At 39.0% G+C, this 19504-nt stretch overlaps 1 protein-coding gene across 5 annotated transcripts in view; it reads right to left on the bottom strand.

Annotated features, from left to right (window-relative positions):
- The window catches only part of SPAG16 (sperm associated antigen 16), a 723462-nt gene that overhangs the window by 383748 nt on the left and 320210 nt on the right, over nt 1–19504 (bottom strand). The gene's annotated exons all lie outside the window — the stretch shown is intronic.

The following is a 19504-nucleotide window of genomic DNA, read 5'->3' as shown; positions in this document are numbered from 1 at the left end:
AGTTATTAAAAGGAGAGAATTTATGTTTTACTCCATTTCCCCCCGCCCCAATTTTTTGTGCCAGAATATCATTGAATTTCTCTCAACATAAAGACATCTCCACGTTACCTAGTTAGGAATTTCCCCTGATAGATCAGAATGGCACTAATTGGAATGAGCCAGGGAAAGTATCCATTTGACCTCTTTTAGCACTGAAGAGCTAGTCAGTCTCCTGGTGTGCTGCATGGTACAATATTAATACTCAGAGCCCTAATCATTTCAGGCTTTCCATAATGAGGCTCAGTTTCTGCCAGCTTCTTTAGTGCAAAGACGCTTTTGGGATAGAAAATCTTTGCATGTAAATTTCCTTATTTGTTGAGACAACGTGGGTGAGATAATATTTTTTATTGGACCAATGTCTGTTGGTGAGTGAGACAAGCTTTCAAGCTTACAGGACCTGAAGACGAGCTCTGTGGTAAGTTTGAAAGCTTGTCTCTCTCACCAACAGACATTAGTCTAATAAAAGATATTACCCCCACCTTGTCTCTCTAATATCCTGGGACCAACATGGCTACAACAACATTGCCTAGTAGTTATGTATGGCATTCTGGCTTTTTCAGTCCGTTTCAGGAAATGGACTGTTACTGCTCTAGTTCTTTCTTTAGTATTAGAACATTAATGTAGACCATCACACACTCTCAGTGAGACAAAAAAAAATCTGTGACAAAGCTCTTTAGAGAGTCTAAAGAAAACCTTTTATGTGCTGACCTCCACTGATATTCTTTTAAAATCTCAAATTGGAGCAGCAGCTATGGTTTCTTTTCTGGGTCAACAACCTTTTTGATTAAGTGTTAAATAGCCCTTCTCATCTCTTTCACATCACAGAATTTCTTTGAAATTTGCTCCTCTAAATTACCATTCAAATTTCTCTCTTTTGCAGGCTGTTATTTTAGGTTACCATTTTCTGAACTATTTCAGGTCTGCTAACTTCTTTAATCTTGTTGTTAGTTGCATCAGCCTATCCTTGCTTCTAGAATTTTATATAGTGTCAAGTATGTGATGCAATTGGCAAATCATTAGGCATCAGATTATTATCAGCTTCAAATCCCATCTTAGACAGAATCTTCCATTTCAGTACAAAAATGCACTTACTTTATTCTACCTTTGGGGATTTGTTTTCTCTCTTCTAGTACTAATTCTAGCAACCATAGTATGGTTTTACAAATCACAAAGCTATATTTAAAGATTTGGTTCTATAGAGCTGGAAAAAGAACATTAGCACAAATAGGAGAGACAGACAGAAGAGAACATCAGAGGGGAAAAAGAAAATAGGAAAAGAAGATAGAGATGGAAAAATATAAGAAGTGTTTTCTTGTGGTTCCCTTTTATTGTAAGCAACTCATTCCTTTGAAAATGTGTTTTATGGGAGAGTCCCTGTTATGTAATTTACTAAGGAGATGATTTCACCTTGTTACATTTTCAGCCTTATGACTTAGGGTTGATTGAGAAACAGGTTGACAGTCTGTTATAACTCACAGGCATTGCTGTCTTATATCTAAGAATATATTTATTACAACTCTAGGTGCTCATTTTAAAATACAGAATGGGATGGCTAATCATCTAACATAATTAATCAAGAATAAGTAAAGTGCAGATGGGCAGAGAGAGAAAGGACAGAGAGAGTATTATTATTATTTGTATTACCAAAGAGTTTGAGTTATGGGACCAAGACCCTACTGAACAAACACAGAACAAAAAGATGGTCCTCCATGCCCCAAACAGCTTACAATGTAAGTATAAGACAATAAATAACAGATGGATATAGACAGATGGAGAAGTACAAGTAAACAATAAAACAATACTGGTCAGCATGACACGCTATAGTTTCTGCACACTATCAGCCTTACCAATATCAACTTTTGTGTAGGCATCATGGCAAGGGAGAGTTTTGAGAAAGGATTTGAAGGTAGCTTTGCGCATGTGCACAGGGAGCACCTCCCAAGTGTGTAGGGCAACATGGGAGAAAACACAAAGAAGCAGGCAGTGGTGGCTGGCATTTGGTGCCTAAAGCAGACATGTGGCTGTCGGCCTAAGGGGGAAGTCATTTATCAGGCTGTACAGAAGTCAGCTATTGCCTAGCAGACTAGGGTTTCTCCTAAAATGATTGGGACTGAGGAGCTTGGAATGAGTGAGAGACTCAGAGTACAAGACAGATGAGAAAGCATAATGAGGCATGGTATGCTTAACTCATTACATGGCAATTGACGTGTGCTTCAGGGAGGCTTCAATTTGACCTTCGGAGCTGAGCCCTAAAAAAGCCTTGTGGGAAGACATCTCATTATAGCACAGCCCCTACACTCTAACACATCACATGGGAGCTAGGAAATTGATTTGATGATGTTGAAATGCCAGGAAGGTAGCCTTGCATGATCCTCCACTCTTTGAGAATGAGTCCAAGAGATGGTGTGTGTTGAGTCAGAGTCCAAATGCATGTGTGCACAAATGCATGCACATGGATGGAGAAGTTTATGGCTTGCGTTTTACTGAGAGTGACCCAGTAGATTTTTCCTTCTGCACGTACATTTTCTTGACAATTTCAGAAGACTGTGATAATGGATTTATTAAGACAAAAAAGAGCTGAATTGGACTCCCAGTGGGCATGGTGCCCAAAGTTTCTTCCTCAAAGTTTCTATTCTGCTCTGAGAGAATCAAGTCAAAGCCTGTTATGCTTTCCCCAGGAGCTGAAAGTTCAAATAAGGCATCCCTGAGTGACTACTGCAGTCACATGCAACTTGGTTCACTTCAAGACAGCACAAACACTGAATGTGATTGTGCACAAAAGACGAATGCCATCTCTTGGACATACTTCAGACACTACTGAAAACCAATGGGATCCTTTGTGATATTTGTGAAAAAATAAACCTTGACACTAAACAGGTACAAGAAACTGAGAATTTCTCTCATGTTCCTCCCCTGCTCCTGAAAAATTTTTTTTAAAAGGTTATTCAATGTTTTTGAAAGAATAAAGCTTGAATGTTGCCAAAGGAAAGGCAACACAGATAAAAGCAAAAACTTAGCTGATCAGCCAAATACAAGGTTCAGAAATACAGAGACAAGAATAGCAAAAAGCCGTAACTACAGCCCCTCAAATGGCAGCACAGAACATGAACTCATGGCTGTTGGGTTGGTATATTATACTATAAGTGAGATCACAAGGAAGTGAGATCAGGAATTTGATCTATGGGGGTGCTATCAGAGTTACAGGCTGGGAGCAGCAATCCAGGAGTGGTAACACACTACTCGCATCTGAAGAATTTGAGCAAAAGCTCAAACAGCTGTACTCCCTTGGGTCAAGAGAATCAGAGCTTTAATGACCAGCAAGTGCAGTATAAGAGGATCCATTCAGAACTAATAAAAAAAGCAGACTTCTTCTCAGGCACCTAGTGAAATATTCAAATGACACAAGTTAGACTATTGGTATTTTCCAACTTAAATTCCCAGGCAGATGGTGGCAAAGTACATTGATATGGGTATATTTTTGCTGATTTGCAAAGTCTTTTATTACATGTATTCATAAAGGAAATGTTTTCTTTCTTTCTCTTCTGTTCTGCGAATTCTCACAAACCTAAGTCATGAATACTTAAAAACACAAGAGGGTTTTTTCATGCACACTAGGTTATTCTGGGAGGTGGCTTCCCAATCCCCCCCCCCCCATGATTATTTCTGAGAGCTTTGATTGTGCAGAAGTAAATTCATGGTTGAATAAGTCTGTACTTCTGAAAAGACAATGAAAATGCAGCAAGACAGAAAAGGAATTAGCCCATGTGCAAATTTAAGTGTCTGAACGTTGCACTATGTAACTACATAGAGAAAGAGCTGGTATTTAGTAATTGGACACAATTTACCTGGTGGTAATCATCAATTAGGTAGCTTGTTCCACCTGTCTAAACCAGAGTAATATTGGGGGAGCTTGTGTAAGGGTCTCATACTTTGCCTTTATAACTTTCTCTGCAATATGTTCTTTCTCTGGCATTGTCAGAAGCCACTTCAGTTTGTTTTAGACTTTGGAGACAGCTAACATACTACTTATAGCACCGCATGGAGGAAATGTATAATTTTGAAAACTGCTTAGAGAATTTAAAATATAATATGATAAAATAGGGTTTATTTTTAAGTAATTTAACTGGTGGGAAGACTCTTGAATGCACTAAATAGACAGCTAGATATATGTGCAGGAAAAAGCCAAGCCGGGGTGGGGGTGGGAGAAGAGGGACAGAAAGAAAAAGTTGAGATTTCTTTTCTTCTCTGATTTTTGGTCTTTGCGTTAATGATGTCCCAAATCAATAGTGCAATAAGCTGCACAGTACATAAGAGACCACAAACACTCATATTCAGCGGACAGGGCAGAGATTTTGTAATTTCATACATACTTTACAACTTCCTGCAGAGGTTCTATCCCATTATCAGTACATGTTCTTAATATAAAAGAGAAATAAATACGGCCAGTTAGCTGAATTTCCATCACAGTATCTGGGTGAAAACCATTAAGACTGAATTCAAGAGAAAATGCTATGATGCTTTATTAGTGAGTCATATTTTCCTAAACAAAGCAGTTAGGCACAGCAACATGTCACGAGATCTGAACAAAAAAAATATCAATAGGAGATCTTGCAGTAACTTCAAAATTAACTTATGTTGTCATTGTAGGATCGTTTTTGTTCCTCATCCATGGGCACTAGTTTTCAAAGACTGATCACACCTCCAGCTACACTCATTGCAGAGTAGTCAATCAGTAACACAAAGAAAAGAAGACAGAAAAAATGGATTTCTTAGCTGCCTGATTTTTTTTCTTTAGGATTCTGGATTCTTTACAAATTGATAAGGTTCTCTTTACTCACAGCTAGAGCAAAATGTTGAAGGGAGCTACCAATCAACTGCTTCTCCAGAATTTATACTTCCCACAGCAGGTGCTAAGATGTGTATTAGTTCAAGTTAACTTCCAAGCAAAACCATTTCAACATTCAGCAATAGAATATTAACATAATTAAAATTCTGCCTTAGGGATATGAGTAATAACTTTGAAACAAAATACTCCAGCCATTTACAGGAATATAGATGCTTCGATAAAGATGGGTTGGATCAGTGGCCTTGATTCTGAACTGCGCTTCTCAGGAGGTGCAGCCTAAATGGTGGACTCAGGAAGCAAAGCTGACTTTAAGACACCTTTGTGCCTCCCAATTTTTGGGCTTTCCTGCGGGTCTTCCCTAAGACCACCTTTCATACATTCAAGAATCTCTGATATCTTAAGGTATTAGGAAGATGTCTGGGTCCATATAAACTAGTGCCTGAATTAGTTCAGTGATCTGGATTATGATTTATACATGGATGGCTGTTTGAAAAAAATAAAATTGTTGACTAAAGTTTCTGACAGTTCTCCCTTTGTCTTAACTTCCTTTTAAGCAATCAGGCATCCATATTCAATGGCTGTGGGTGCTGGTGGTGCTGGACTATGGCTGAGATACTCTGGTTTCATCTGGAGGCGTCAATATGTTAACATCAGTATGGGTTTCAAAAAAACCTCCATAGTCTCTGTGTCCAGTATGGTGTAATAAGTATGGAATTTGACTCATTCTGACCTTCTATTATGTACTTCTCTGGGCTGAAGGGATACTGGATGAAAACATATACAGGACGTTGTGACCATAGTTGCAGCAGAAGAACGTTGACTGCAGAGTTCATTTATTGGGCTCCCTGAAAAGTACAACAGGCCTTTGAAATTTTTTATGGAGGCCTAGAGTGCCAAGTGATCTTGCAACCCATTCAAATGCTTTCTGGGTCAGAGATATTCCCAGGGCTGCAAGGTCCTTCTGCCTAGCCAGTCTGCCATTAGGTTGATGTTCTTTTTATATCGATGCACTTGACGGACACAATGTTCATTTTTTCTGTTAACTGTGTGGAGAGGCTTCCACTGAAGCTTTGGTCCCTTTGTTCCTTGTTGCCAGTTCAGTTGGGAGACAGGTTATATTGTCTGTCACTACTATTGCCTGTTGCTTCTTCCAATTTCTGCTTTTCTTGGTGTGCTCAGCTCCAGCAAATGTATACTGTTTTCTTTCTGTTCCTCTGAGCAATTTCTGTGGATGATGTCTCCCCTTCACTATGCCACATCCTCAAAGGATAGCATCTGAAGTCAGGACAGTTGTCCACTTGCCAAAACTTCTCTGTCCACCAGATCAAGGATTCCCATAATTTTTCCAGTTCCTTGGACAGAGAGATTCATTGAGGAATGTTGTCATTTGGTAAAGAACAGAACTCTGGGGGATCATCATTTTAAAGCACACATACAAAAAAAGGTTTACCATGCTGTTATGCAAACATCCATATTCTGTGAATGGAGCATTGGTCTAACAGTCTAACAGCACTTCGGCCAGCATTTCAGTCTTCTAGCTCTGCTTGCCCCCTCCAAGTCACCCACCAGTTGGAGACAGGTAACACTGTGCTTTAGAAAGAATCGAAAAAGAACTGTACTTCAGGCAGTGTACTATCGAGGTTGTGACAGCAATCTGTAGTGTGCTTTAAGGGGAGAGACAAGTCATCACATGGTACAATAGTACTTACTGAGTCCATGCAATAATGACCAGCAGCAAAAACACATACTGTGGTTTGTAGTTGCTACTCAATGGGCTTCCTAATATGATAGAAGTACTGTTAAAATAGATTAGGATTGGAAGGTAATCTATGTATATTTTACCAATTCTGTGAAGGCCAGAATAATTCTGATCCAATTGCTGGAAGAAAGGAGTGTATCAAATATCACTTAAATTAGGAGTTTCCAATTTACTGTATCTCTATATTCAAATAGCGATTTACCCTTTGAATATATAAAAATAGCTAATGGACACACTATGATAAAATTAATGGTGAATGTTAACATGGCTGCAGTATTTCAGGATCTTGATGTGATGTTAACATGGAAAAATCTTTAAGCTCCCCCCCATCTCTCTTCTCAAAATTTCTTTATCCAATTTTCATGAGTGAGATCCCTGAAACACAGTACAGGTGCTACAAACTGAAAGCTATTTCTATACTACCAGTGACAATGTAGTCACCATCAAAAACAGATGGGACACCTGGAACTCTCTGAAGCACAATTTCATGCAATCACAAGCCATAATTTGTATTTGATTTATGAAGAGAAATAAAGACATCCTTTCTTTGCTTTGACGAATTAAATGAGAAATTAACAAGATAGGTTGTTCAAAGATACCCTGTTCCACTAAGGAACCTTAAACTATGCTCTGAACCAGAAAGTGATTCCTAGCAGTTTTAGGCTACTGGGCAGAAAACTCTTTATGCTATCTGTGTTTGTAAAAAAGCATTGACTCCTTTGGGTAAATCTGCTGCAGGAAGAGCATGCAGACTGTGCAAGCTACCCTATAACACTGAATACTGCTCTCTCAAGTGTTGTCTATCTGAATAGACTATTATTTTTTTTCCTAATCTGCCCACAGTTTACTATGTACACAGTGCAGTGGTTGCCTTTACAATCTTGCCAATTTGTCCGTAAGGACCAAATATATACAAGAGCACAGGGACAATTTTTCAAGTACTCAGCACCTACAAACTGGGCCAGATTTTAAGAGTTCAGCCCCCTTTTATTTACTTTAATAAGCACCAGACTTTCAGAAGTGGTCAGCACTACAAATGTGACATTCACAGCGTGAGTAGAGCTCTTTTTAAAATCTCGTCCAATATAAAGATAGGTAATGGTAATCGTAGTGTTCTTTAGGATTACTGTAGGATGAGCCTAGGGAATACTGCAATGCATCCAATGAAGTGAGCTGTAGCTCGCAAAAGCTTATGCTCAAATAAATTTGTTAGTCTCGAAGGTGCCACAAGTACTCCTTTTCTTTTTGCGGATACAGACTAACACCGCTGCTACTCTGAAACCTGCACATACAGAGGTAATGTTATTTAGTTTCTAAGGCAATTGGCATTTTTTAGAGGCCATTTGTGTAACTTGATGATCTTTAGCTTCATCTACCCAGATAATACTTTTCATTAGTTACTGTGTTGCTCCTTAAATGCTCTGGATATGATTCTCATTTACACCAAGAACCCTTTACACCTCTGGCAGTGTAAAGGGGCTTTTAGAGTGGACATGTTACATTTACACTGATTTTAAGATCTCTTTTATATTACCAGGGGCCTTAGTGTAAATGAGAATCAGGTCCTCTATGTATCTTGGCCTGAAATAAATAAGATGAAATTCAATAAAGTTAGCTGCAAAGTGCTTCTCTTAGGAAGGAAAAATCAAATGCACAACTACAAAATTGTGAATAATGGGCTAGGTGGCATTAGGCCTGGAAAGGATCTGGGGATTATAGTGGATCACAAATAGAATTATGAATCAACAATGTGATGCAGTTGTGAAAATGGCTAATATCATTGTGGGGTGTATTAATAGGAATGTAGTATGTCAATCACAGGAGGTAATGGCCCGCTGTACTTGGCACTGGGGAGGCCTCAGCTACAGTACTATGTCCAGTTCTGGGCACCACACTTTAGGAAAGATGCAGAGAAATTGGCAAGAGTCCAGAGAAGAGCAAGAAAAATGATAAAAGGTTTAGAAAACCTGACCTATGAGGAATGGTTAAAAACACTGGGCATGTTTAGTCTTGAGAAAAGACGACTGAGGGGGGGACGTGACAACAGTGTTCAAATATGTTAAGGGCTGTTATAAAGAGGACAGTGATCAATTGTTCTCCATGCCCAGTGAAGGTAGGACAAGAAGTAATGGGCTAATCTGCAGCAAGGATGATTTAGGTTAGATAAGGAAAATCTTTCTAACTATAAGGATAGTTGAGTTGTGGAATCCTCATCACTGGAGGTTTTTAAGAACAGGTTGGACAAACACCTGCCAGGGATGGTCCTTCCTCAGTGCATGGAGCTGGACTTGATGACCTCTTGAAGTCCCTGACAGCCCTACATTTCTATGATTCTGTGATAATAAAGTACATGCAATTTTAGGGTTTACCGCTATGACAAAGACCCTTAAGCACCGTTCTCCTGGTTTTAGAATATCAACTTTTCATAGTAATTTCTTTCTAATTTATTATTTCCTATGTATGAAAATAGCCAAAGTATTTCAATACAGTGTGTGATTTGAATTCACTTCACTAACCAAATAGGATTCTTTCAAAAACCTGTATAAAATTTATCCTAGCAAACTGTTATTTGGTGCAGATTTTTCCACACTATCAAATCTAAATTTCCGCAACAAAATCCTATAAGAATGAGCATGTTACACTGGTGAGAAATTCATTCTTCAAGGAACAAAGCCACTGGCCACATGTTCAAGCACACTGTTCATTTATGAAATTTATGGGAAATGGCTTCAAATAAAAAAAGAAAATCTATTTTCATTCCCGGCAAACCAAACAAATAGTACGGTTTTAGCAACAGTAATCTGATCAAGCCTAAGTGAGAAGAAACACTGGGGGAAAATGAGAGCAGGAATGAAGTTATAAAAAAACCCCGGCATTTTGTACATAAAAATGAAAGTCCTTGATATACACCTACAGATATACACAAGCACCATATTTTGGGGACAGATTCACTTCTATACTCTAAGTGCTTTGTGCTGCTCTAATGATACAATACATCTGTCAGCTGGTGGAGCTGTGCTTATGCTGCTTTGCCACAACTGTGTGATGCAACCAGAACCCCGAATGTACTGGTGATTGTGGCCCATATCCACTGTTGCCGACTCTCATGATTTTATCAGGAGTCAAAGCCATCAATCATCATTAGTTACAGCACCAGCTTATAGCCTCTTTTTTAAAACACAAATTCGTAGCCCTCATCCTGGTATAGAGAAAAGCTTGAAAACATGACTCTAAAAGACTCAAAAAACAGAAGACAAATAAAATGAACCCAAGGTTTTTTTGGAGTACTGACATAATTTTTGAATGCTTAGCACTGGCAATACTCATCATCATCAAGGTCAATCCCAAAGGGACATAGCCTCCTTCCAGATGGAGTGCCATTGGCAATACTGTATAGCATTATTTATGGATTCATAAGAATGGCCATACTGGGTCAGATTCATGGTGTAACTAGCCCAGTATCCTGTTTTTCAGTAGCGGCCAAGGCCAGATGCTTCAGAAGGAATGAACAGAACAGGGCAATTATTGAGTGATCCATCCCCAGTTGTCCAGTTCCAGTTTCTGGCAGTCGGAGGTTACTAAAATGCAGAACATGGGATTGCGTCCATGACAATCTTAGCTAATAACCGTCGATGGACCTATCCTCCATGAATTTATCTAATTCTTTTTTTTTTCAACCCAGTTATACTTTTGGCCTTTTCAACGTCTCCTAGCAAGAAGTTCCACAGGTTGACTATGCACTGTGTAGAGAAGTACTTCCTTATATTTGTTTTAAACACAATATTTAGTCAGCCAAAGTTCATCACATTGTGTCTCTTCCTTAAAAAATGATCTGTTTCATCACCAGAACATGAGTATTGAAATGATTAATTCAGATTAAAATGTATATGGTCAGACTCAGCAGTCATTTAGTTTGAATTATGCAAAGTGGCATTTCAGTGCTGAATACAGTAAGGATTTTAATATACATCCTTACTTTAAGTTTTAATCTAATTAACGTTACCAATGCAAGAGCTAGTCAAAGCTCCCAACTATGCTACAATTTTCACCTGAATTAATTAAAAGAAAACCATGCCCATCAAATCTTGATCCTCCAAAAGTGAAATGAGATAAATGTTACAGTAATAGTTACATGAGAAGTTTTATTAAAAGAATATTGAGTTCAAACACAGATGACATACTCTCTGGGTTATTTAGCCTATGCTTCTAGTCTGCCAGAGTATTTCAGGTAATAAATAACAAAACTATATAAAAAATATAAAAAATAACAAAGTGCTTCTTAAGGTTATCTACAAAATACCTTCTCTTTTTAAGGCCAGATAAAGAAAAAAGAGATTCTGTATCTCTTTACTCAACTGGAAAAAATGTTTACATTATTTATTAAGGTTTCAGAGTAGTAGCCGTGTTAGTCTGTATTCGCAAAAAGCAAAGGAGTACTTGTGGCACCTTAGAGACTAACAAATTTATTTGAGCATAAGCTTTCATGAGCTACAGCTCACTTCATCGGATGCATTCAGTGTCTCAAACCCTTTTTCACAGGAAGTCAATGGACCTACTTGCATCAATAATGGTTTGCAGGAACAGGACTTTTGAAGAGGGGATTGTTTCCATTTTGCAGGGCTCTTGTACTTTTCACCCTTCCTTCAAAACCAGATTATACCTCAAACTTCACAGTGACATCCTTTCATCTGGAAGTGATTTCCTTAGGCTTCAACAGACATCAGGAAAAAAAAAATTGTCCTCCATTTCTTTCTCTAAAACCTCATTCAGTTTTACTGGATATATAACTAACTGGATATAGTTTTTCTTAAAAAAGTAAAGAATGAAAATTATAACTAAGTTGTACAAGAAAATCACCTGTAAGTAATAAAAGAAATCCAGAGGCTCTGAAATCGGATACTATTTCATTTTCAGCACATATTATGCTAATGTAGAAGTAGGTTCTATAATTTAGCAAGTAGGAAGAGCTTTACATCAATTTGACAGTCTTATTAGCCCTAGTAGAAGGTGAAAACACAGAAGAGGTAGTTATTGTTGTTGCAAACGAGTTTTTGGTATCTCTCTTCTTCTACCTTTTTAAATCTCACTTTATTTTCTAGAAGAGATGTTACTACTTTAAACAAATATTACATTTTTCTTACAGACTGTGATGTGTTATTCACATTTTTGTCTAATTCTTTACCTGCAGCCATTCTTAGGCTGATTTCATTAGTAAATTTCTTACCCCAATAGGTAGCACTGCACTGCTTCTAGCAAAAGTGAAAGTGCAGGAGTAGGCTTGACACAAAGGTTTTTCTAATGGTGTCACCTAATCTTGATCTTTCCTCCCAAAACATATCCATTTTGCATATTCTCTGACACTGTAGAATATACTGCTATCCTCCCTGGTCTGGGCATCCTATGGTTGGGGAGGGAATGGACAGAACATGGGCAGATCATGCTGCACTCCAACAATCCAAGTGAATCCCAGGCATGTGTCCTCCCCTCCCTAGCACACCTCCATTTCAAGGTCAGAAAGGAGAGAGGCACTCCACTACTTCAGCACCAAGTGCAGAACCCTTTTATGCCAGGGGAATTTCAGAGGTAAGTTCTGTCAGCCCCTTTACACCACTAGAGCAGCCTAAAGTGGTCCACTGGAATGGATAATTGGACCCCACAGCATATATTGTTGAAGCAGAGAATGAGGGAAAATCACATTTTTAAAAACTCAGATATATGGCAGCCTTGGAGCAGAGAGAAATCAAGAGTGAAGGCTGATAAAAATTCCTTGTAAATACATGGGATAGGCAAGCAGTTTTGGATATAGTAGGAACCAAACCAAATCCACCCTGAGCATTTTCTGAGCTTCATTCCCCCCCAAACATAAAACTTTATTTACACTTCTTTCTGTAACTTCTTAGTTTTACCTGTATGTGAGGCTACTGAAATATTATGCAAATACTTTTTTCTTGTATTATCTGAAGCATAACAAACAGGAATTAGTGGAAATCTTGACCTACCAAGAGTGGTCATGATAAGTTTGGACACTTTGGTTAAGCTGCTAATATTTTCATAGATACTAAGGTCAGAAGGGACCATTCTGATCATCTAGTCAGACCTCCTGCACAATGCAGACCACAGAATCTCACCCACCCACTCCTACAAAAAACCTCACCTATGTCTGAGCTATTGAAGTCCTCAAATTGTGGTTTAAAGACTTCAAGGAGCAGAGAATCCTCCCTCAAGTGACCCATGCCCCATGCTACAGAGGAAGGCAAAAAACCTCCAGGACCTCTTCCAATCTACCCTGGAGGAAAATTCCTTCCCGACCCCAAATATGGCGATCAGCTAAACCCTGAGCATATGGGCAAGATTCACCAGCCAGATACTACAGAAAATTCTTTCCTGGGTAACTCAGATCCCATCCATCTAATATCCCATCTCAGGGGATTAGGCCTATTTACCATGAATATTTAAAGATCAATTAATTACCAAAAATCACATTATCATACCATCTCCTCCATAAACTTATCGAGTAGAATCTTAAAGCCAGATAGATCTTTTGCCCCCTTCCCTTGGAAGGCTATTCCAAAACTTCACTCCTCTGATGGTTAGAAACCTTCGTCTAATTTCAAGTCTAAACTTCCTGGTGGCCAGTTTATACCCATTTGTTCTTGTGTCCACATTGGTGCTGAGCTTAAATAATTCCTCTCCCTCTCCTGCATTTATCTCTCTGATATATTTAGAGAGAGCAATCATATCTCCCCTCAACCTTCTTTTAGTTAGGCTAAACAAGCCAAGCTCCTTAAGTCTCTTTTCATAAGACAAGTTTTCCATTCCTCGGATCATCCTAGTAGCCCTTCTCTGTACCTGCTCCAGTTTGAATTCATCCTTTTTAAACATGGGAGACCAGAACTGCACACAGTATTCCAGGTGAGGTCTCACTAGTGCCTTGTATAATGGTACTAAAACCTCCTTATCCCTACTGGAAATACCTCTCCTGATGCATCCCAAAACCGCATTAGCTTTTTTCACAGCCATATCACATTGGCAGTTCATAGTCATCCTATGATCAACGAATACTCCAAGGTCCTTCTCCTCTTCCGTTACTTCTAATTGATGCGTCCCCAACTTATAACTAAAATTCTTGTTATTAATCCCTAAATGCATAACCTTACACTTCTCACTATTAAACTTCATCCTATTACTATTACTCCAGGTTACAAGGTCATCCAGATCCTCCTGTATAATATCCCGATCCTTCTCTGAATTGGCAATACCTCCCAGCTTTGTATCATCTGCAAACTTTATTAGCACACTTCCACTTTTTGTGCCAAGGTCAGTAATAAAAAGATCAAATAAGATTGATCCCAAAACTGATCCCTGAGGAACTCCACTGGTGACCTCCCTCCAGCCTGACAGTTCGCCTTTCAATAGGACCCGTTGTAGTCTCCCCGTTAACCAATTCCTTATCCACCTTTTGATGTTCATATTGATCCCCATCTTTTCCAATTTAACTAATAATTCCCCATGTGGCACGGTATCAAATGCCTTACTGAAATCTAGGTAAATTAGATCCACTGCGTTTCCTTTGTCTAAAAAATCTGTTACTTTCTCAAAGAAGGAAATCAGGTTGGTTTGGTACAATCTACCTTTTGTTAAACCATGTTGTATTTTGTCCCATTTACCATTGACTTAAATGTCCTGAACTAATTTCTCCTTCAAAATTTTTTCCAGGACCTTGCATACTACAGATGTCAAACTAACTGGCCTTCAAATCTGCTTTGTTTTCAAATGTAATTGTAAGTGTGATGCTTTGCCAAATTCTGAACTCTTTCTTTCTCCTTACCAACGTGAAATGCATCATCTGAAAGAAACACCTAGCTAGAAGACCAAAAATGGCCTTTCGTAATACATCAAATACACATCCTATAGACAAGGAGTACTTGTGGCACCTTAGAGACTAAAAAAAAAGACTGAGGCAAAGTATTTGTTTAGATATTGGGCCATGCCTAGATTATCTTTAAACTCCACTCCATCCTCAGTGTTTAGCGGCCCTACTTCTTCTTTCTTAATTTTCTTCTTATTTATATGGCTATAGAACCTTTTACTATTGGTTTTAATTCCCTTTGCAAGGTCCAACTCTACTCGACTTTTAACCTGTCTCACTTTATCCCTACATGTTCTGACCTCAATAAGGTAGCTTTCCTTGCTGATCCCTCCCATCTTCCACTCCCTGTATGCTTTCTGCTTCTTCTTAATCATCTCTCTAAGAGGCTTGCTCATCCAGCTCGGTCTACAACTCCTGCCTATGAATTTTTTCCCCTTTCTTGGGATACAGGCTTCCAATAGCTTCTGCAGCTTTGATTTAAAGTAATCCCAGGCCTCCTCTACCTTTAGATCCATAAGTTCTTCAGTCCAATCCACTTCCCTAACTAATTTTCTTAATTTTTGAAAGTCAGTCCTTTTGAAATCAAAAACCCTAGCTGCAGATTTATTTTTGTTAATCCTTCCATTCAGTTTGAACTGAATTAGCTCATGATCACTTGAACCAAGATTATCCCCTGCAACCATTTCTTCTATGAAGTCCTCGCTGCTCACCAAAACCAAATCTAAAGTGGCATTCCCTCTAGTCGGTTCAGCAACTACTTGATGAAAGAATCCATCAGCTATCGCATCTAGGAAAATCTGAGCCCTATTATTATTACTAGCATTGGTCCTCCAGTCTATATCTGGGAAGTTAAAGACTCCCATGATCACGCAGTTTCCATTAGTATTTACTTTATTAAAGACATTAAAAAGGGCTCTATCCATATCCAAATTAGATCCCGGAGGTCTATAGCACACCCCAAGCACTATCGTAGGAGAGGCTCTACTAGTTATCTTCCCCAATGTAATTTTTGCCCAGACGGACTCTGTCTTATCCATTGCATCGCTTCTTATTTCTTTACATTCTACCTCATTGATATACAATGCAACTCCACCACCTTTACTTCTGTCTTTCCTAAACAGCACATACCCTTCAATACCTATAGTCCAGTCATGACTACTATTCCACCATGTTTCTGTTATCCCTATAACATCTGGTTTCACTTCCAGTAGCTCTAATTCCTCCATTTTGTTACCTAGGCTCCTCGCATTGGTGTACAAACATCTTCATTTTTGTTGTTTAGCCTCATTCACATTTTGTACCCTATAGGCACAGTCATTCTACAGCCAGTATAACCTATTAGACTGGTATCCACACTGCCCTCGCTCCTTATATACATTCTCCTACCCACGGCTGTATCCTTTCTTACTTCATCTTCTTCCCTCTCAGTGCTAAAATCTGGCGTGGAGATTATCTGGACATCTCCCAACCATTTCCCCCAAATTCCTAGTTTAAAAGCTCTCTTTATCAGTTGTGCCAGCCTCGATCCTAGAAGACTATTTCCTTCCCTACTCAGATGAAGTCCATCCCGAGAAAACTGTCCTCTGTCCATGAATGCCTCCCAGTGGCCATACATCCCAAAGCCCTCCTTATAGCACCACTGCCTAAGCCATCTGTTGACAGTCATAATCTTCTCACACCTTTGTTGCTCTTCTCTAGGAACAGGCAGAATCCCACTAAAGATCACCTGAGCCTTGATTTCCTTAAGCGTCTTCCCCAGCCTAGCAGTCTCCCTTAATACTTTCCAGCGAGAATCTAGCCGTATCATTTGTTTCCACATGAAGGATAATTAGGGGATTCTTTCCCGCTCCCTTTAGGATCCTTTTCAACCTCAGATCTACATCCCGTATCTTAGCACCTGGAAGACAGCACACCCTTCTATTCTCTGGATCAGCTCTAGTTACAGGCCTGTCTATTCTTCTCAATAAAGAGTCCCTGATCACATAGACCTGCCTTTTCCTGGTGACGGTGCTATTCTCCAGTCTCTCCCCTGTTCCCTCTGGCTGCAAGTTCTTTCCATTCCTATTTTCCCTTATAATCTTTTTCAACCCATCCTATATCCTCCTAGGGCTCATATTTGGTGTAGTCTCTCTTGACTCTTCCCCTTTTCCTATAGGACTAGCCTCTCTTCTCTTCTTCCTTGCCCTTCCACCTTCAGTGACTACCTGCTGAGCCCCTTCATTTTCCAACTCTGCAAACCCGTTCCTAAGCTCTATTTCTCCTTCACTAGCCCGTCTTTTCCTCTGCCTGGTTCTTTTAGTCACATGCTTCCACTGACCACTTTCCTCACCCAGTCTCCCCTCAAAATTCCCCAGCCCTGCTTCCATCTCTAAGTCTGAGCTTTTCCCTTCAGATACCTCATGTCTTTGCTCCATCATCTGCTCAAACCCCTTCCTAAACTCAACCAGACTTTCCACCTGCATCTCCAGACCTCGGATCTTTTCCTCCATCAGCGCTATCAGACGACATTTCATGCAGAAAAAACTCTTACCGGTTCCCCCCTCCAGGATCATATACATACCACAGCTTCCACATCCAGTCATCCTCATTGTGTCTTCCACTACAGGAGTCACTCCCACAGCTGCCTCCGTATCTGTCATCACCTTCCCACCTAAATCCTGTTAATCTGGGAAACACAAACCACACCAAAAGACCACCCCCCACAGCAAAAACAAACCCCAAACAAGCACCACAATACAAACTCCTCCAACAGAACTCCCACTCAAACTCCCCTGTTTGCAACTCTGTTTTCTAGCTCCTGTGCCACTGCCTCTGTCTGTGCCACTGCCTGACTGGCTGGCTTCCTTTATAGGACCCCTATATTTGAACCAAACCTCTGAATCTTTTGAGGTTTTCTCATCGCTATTATATCCTACAGATTAACACTTTGGCCATTAGGGAAGATAATTGAGGGCCCAGTTCCACAAAACTCTATTCACACAAATATTTCCCTTGACTACTAACATGAGCATCTGGCCCTAAAAGGAATATATGAAATAAAGTCATTCTAGTATGGGTACATCCTCCAGAAGATGAATATTGTATCTGCTAACACTAGCAGAAAAATTAATGTAGGAGATGAGCAAGGGAAACTTTCAATCATAGAGAGCTTAGAGTTTCTTTGTTCCTTCAAGAAAAAGAGACCTTGTCTGCCAAGTAGATTTTTGCAAGCACTCACAGCTCTAATACTGCATATTAATTTCCTCACTGGTATCTGCTGATATGGAAAGAATGGATCAGGAGAAAGCCTTCTTATTGCTGAATGAAGCCAAAAACTTGCTCTAAAGTCTGAAGTATGTAAAAGTTTAAATGGGAATCATAGACTAATTTCCCCACTTTCAGGATAACCAAACTTTCTGTCCAATAGGGAAATTAATCCTATTAACCCTGGCCAATTTTCTTTTAAATGGCAACATTTTCTTTGGAATTGGTGGAGTCCAATTAACTTTGTAATGTGAAACTTTATACAATTCTAATTTTTTAAGTGTCCTAATAATCTTTAAAAGGCTTGGCAGACTCTTATTTCCTCTAACAGGATCAAATTAATGGGACTTGTTAAAACTTTAAGGTGGAAACTATGATGGATTAGTAATTTATTTTCCCAGGCCCATCTTTGGAGTGATGAAAGAGTCTCTAAAGCATGACTTAAAGAGTTAAAATTTTGCTCGTTTGGGGGACATCCTCAGTTGCTATATATTGTCATAGCTCCGTTGAAGTTAATAGAGATCAGTGACTCCTTTATTCCCAGGGAAATCAATGGGACTGCTCCCATGAACAAGGCAAAGCACACTTGGCTCAATATACAGTAACCAATAAAGACCTAGACCATTGAAATCTTATGGAATATGTGCTGCCCAACATGAATAAATGTATCAGAATCTGGGACTTAAATCACTACTCAAATGTGGAAAAAGTCCAGGGACCAGAATATCAGCAACTGTAAATTGGTGTAGCTCCATTGACTTCAATAGATCTATGACAATTTATTCCCCCCTGAGAATCTGGTCCCAGAACTAGAATTTGAATTTCTGTTTTCCTTTGTTCCTCTGAATTTAAAGTAGTAGCACTGCTAACTCAAGTCTGTTATAGTTAATACAAATGTACTTTTACTTGTTCTGTTAAAAGTGACTATAGCTACTAGTACTGTCATTCAAATCTGCTTTGTTTTCAAATGTAATTGTAAGTGTGATGCTTTGCCAAATTCTGAACTCTTTCTTTCTCCTTACAAACGTGAAATGCATCATCTGAAAGAAACACCTAGCTAGAAGACCAAAAATGGCCTTTCGTAATACATCAAATACACATCCTATAGACAAGGAGTACTTGTGGCACCTTAGAGACTAAAAAATTTATTTGAGCATAAGCTTTCGTGAGCTACAGCTCACTTCATCGGATGCATTTTCTTTTTGCGAATACAGACTAATCCGGCTGCTACTCTGAAACCTGACATCCTACAGACAGTGGATTCTGAAAATAATTCCACAAAAATGATGAATCTTGAGCATAAGTTCGTTGTTACAAAGGGACTGAGATCATTTACCATGATATGAATATTCTGTCTGACAGAAAGGGTTCACGAGGATCAAAATTAATTTCCTTAATATGGTCTTGTGATTTAACAGAAATGTTAAAAAGCACAACAGCCTATAATGGATTGATAACAAAAATAGCTAGCTGATTATTGTTGCTTTACAAATTATAGCGGATGATTGTTATTGTGAAAGGTGATGCTGCCATTCTGGTCTGATAGTTGAAAGTAAAATCTATCTTCTACGTATTCACTATCGTGGCTTCTGTATGCAAAAGTAAATATCCTCGCCATGCTCCGAAGAGTGTCCAAGGAATACAATGTTAAGATGTTAAAATGAAACCAATTATTGATGATAACCCAGTTTACTCTAAAATTTTGGAATTAACCTAAAATGCCATTGCTCATAATCCCTAAATGTGT

The sequence above is a fragment of the Dermochelys coriacea genome, chromosome 11 (genome assembly GCF_009764565.3).
Source record: "Dermochelys coriacea isolate rDerCor1 chromosome 11, rDerCor1.pri.v4, whole genome shotgun sequence".
NCBI lineage: Eukaryota > Metazoa > Chordata > Testudines > Dermochelyidae > Dermochelys > Dermochelys coriacea.
The sequence above is the reverse complement of the archived record's forward strand: the minus strand, read 5'-3'. Positions and strand labels throughout refer to the sequence as shown.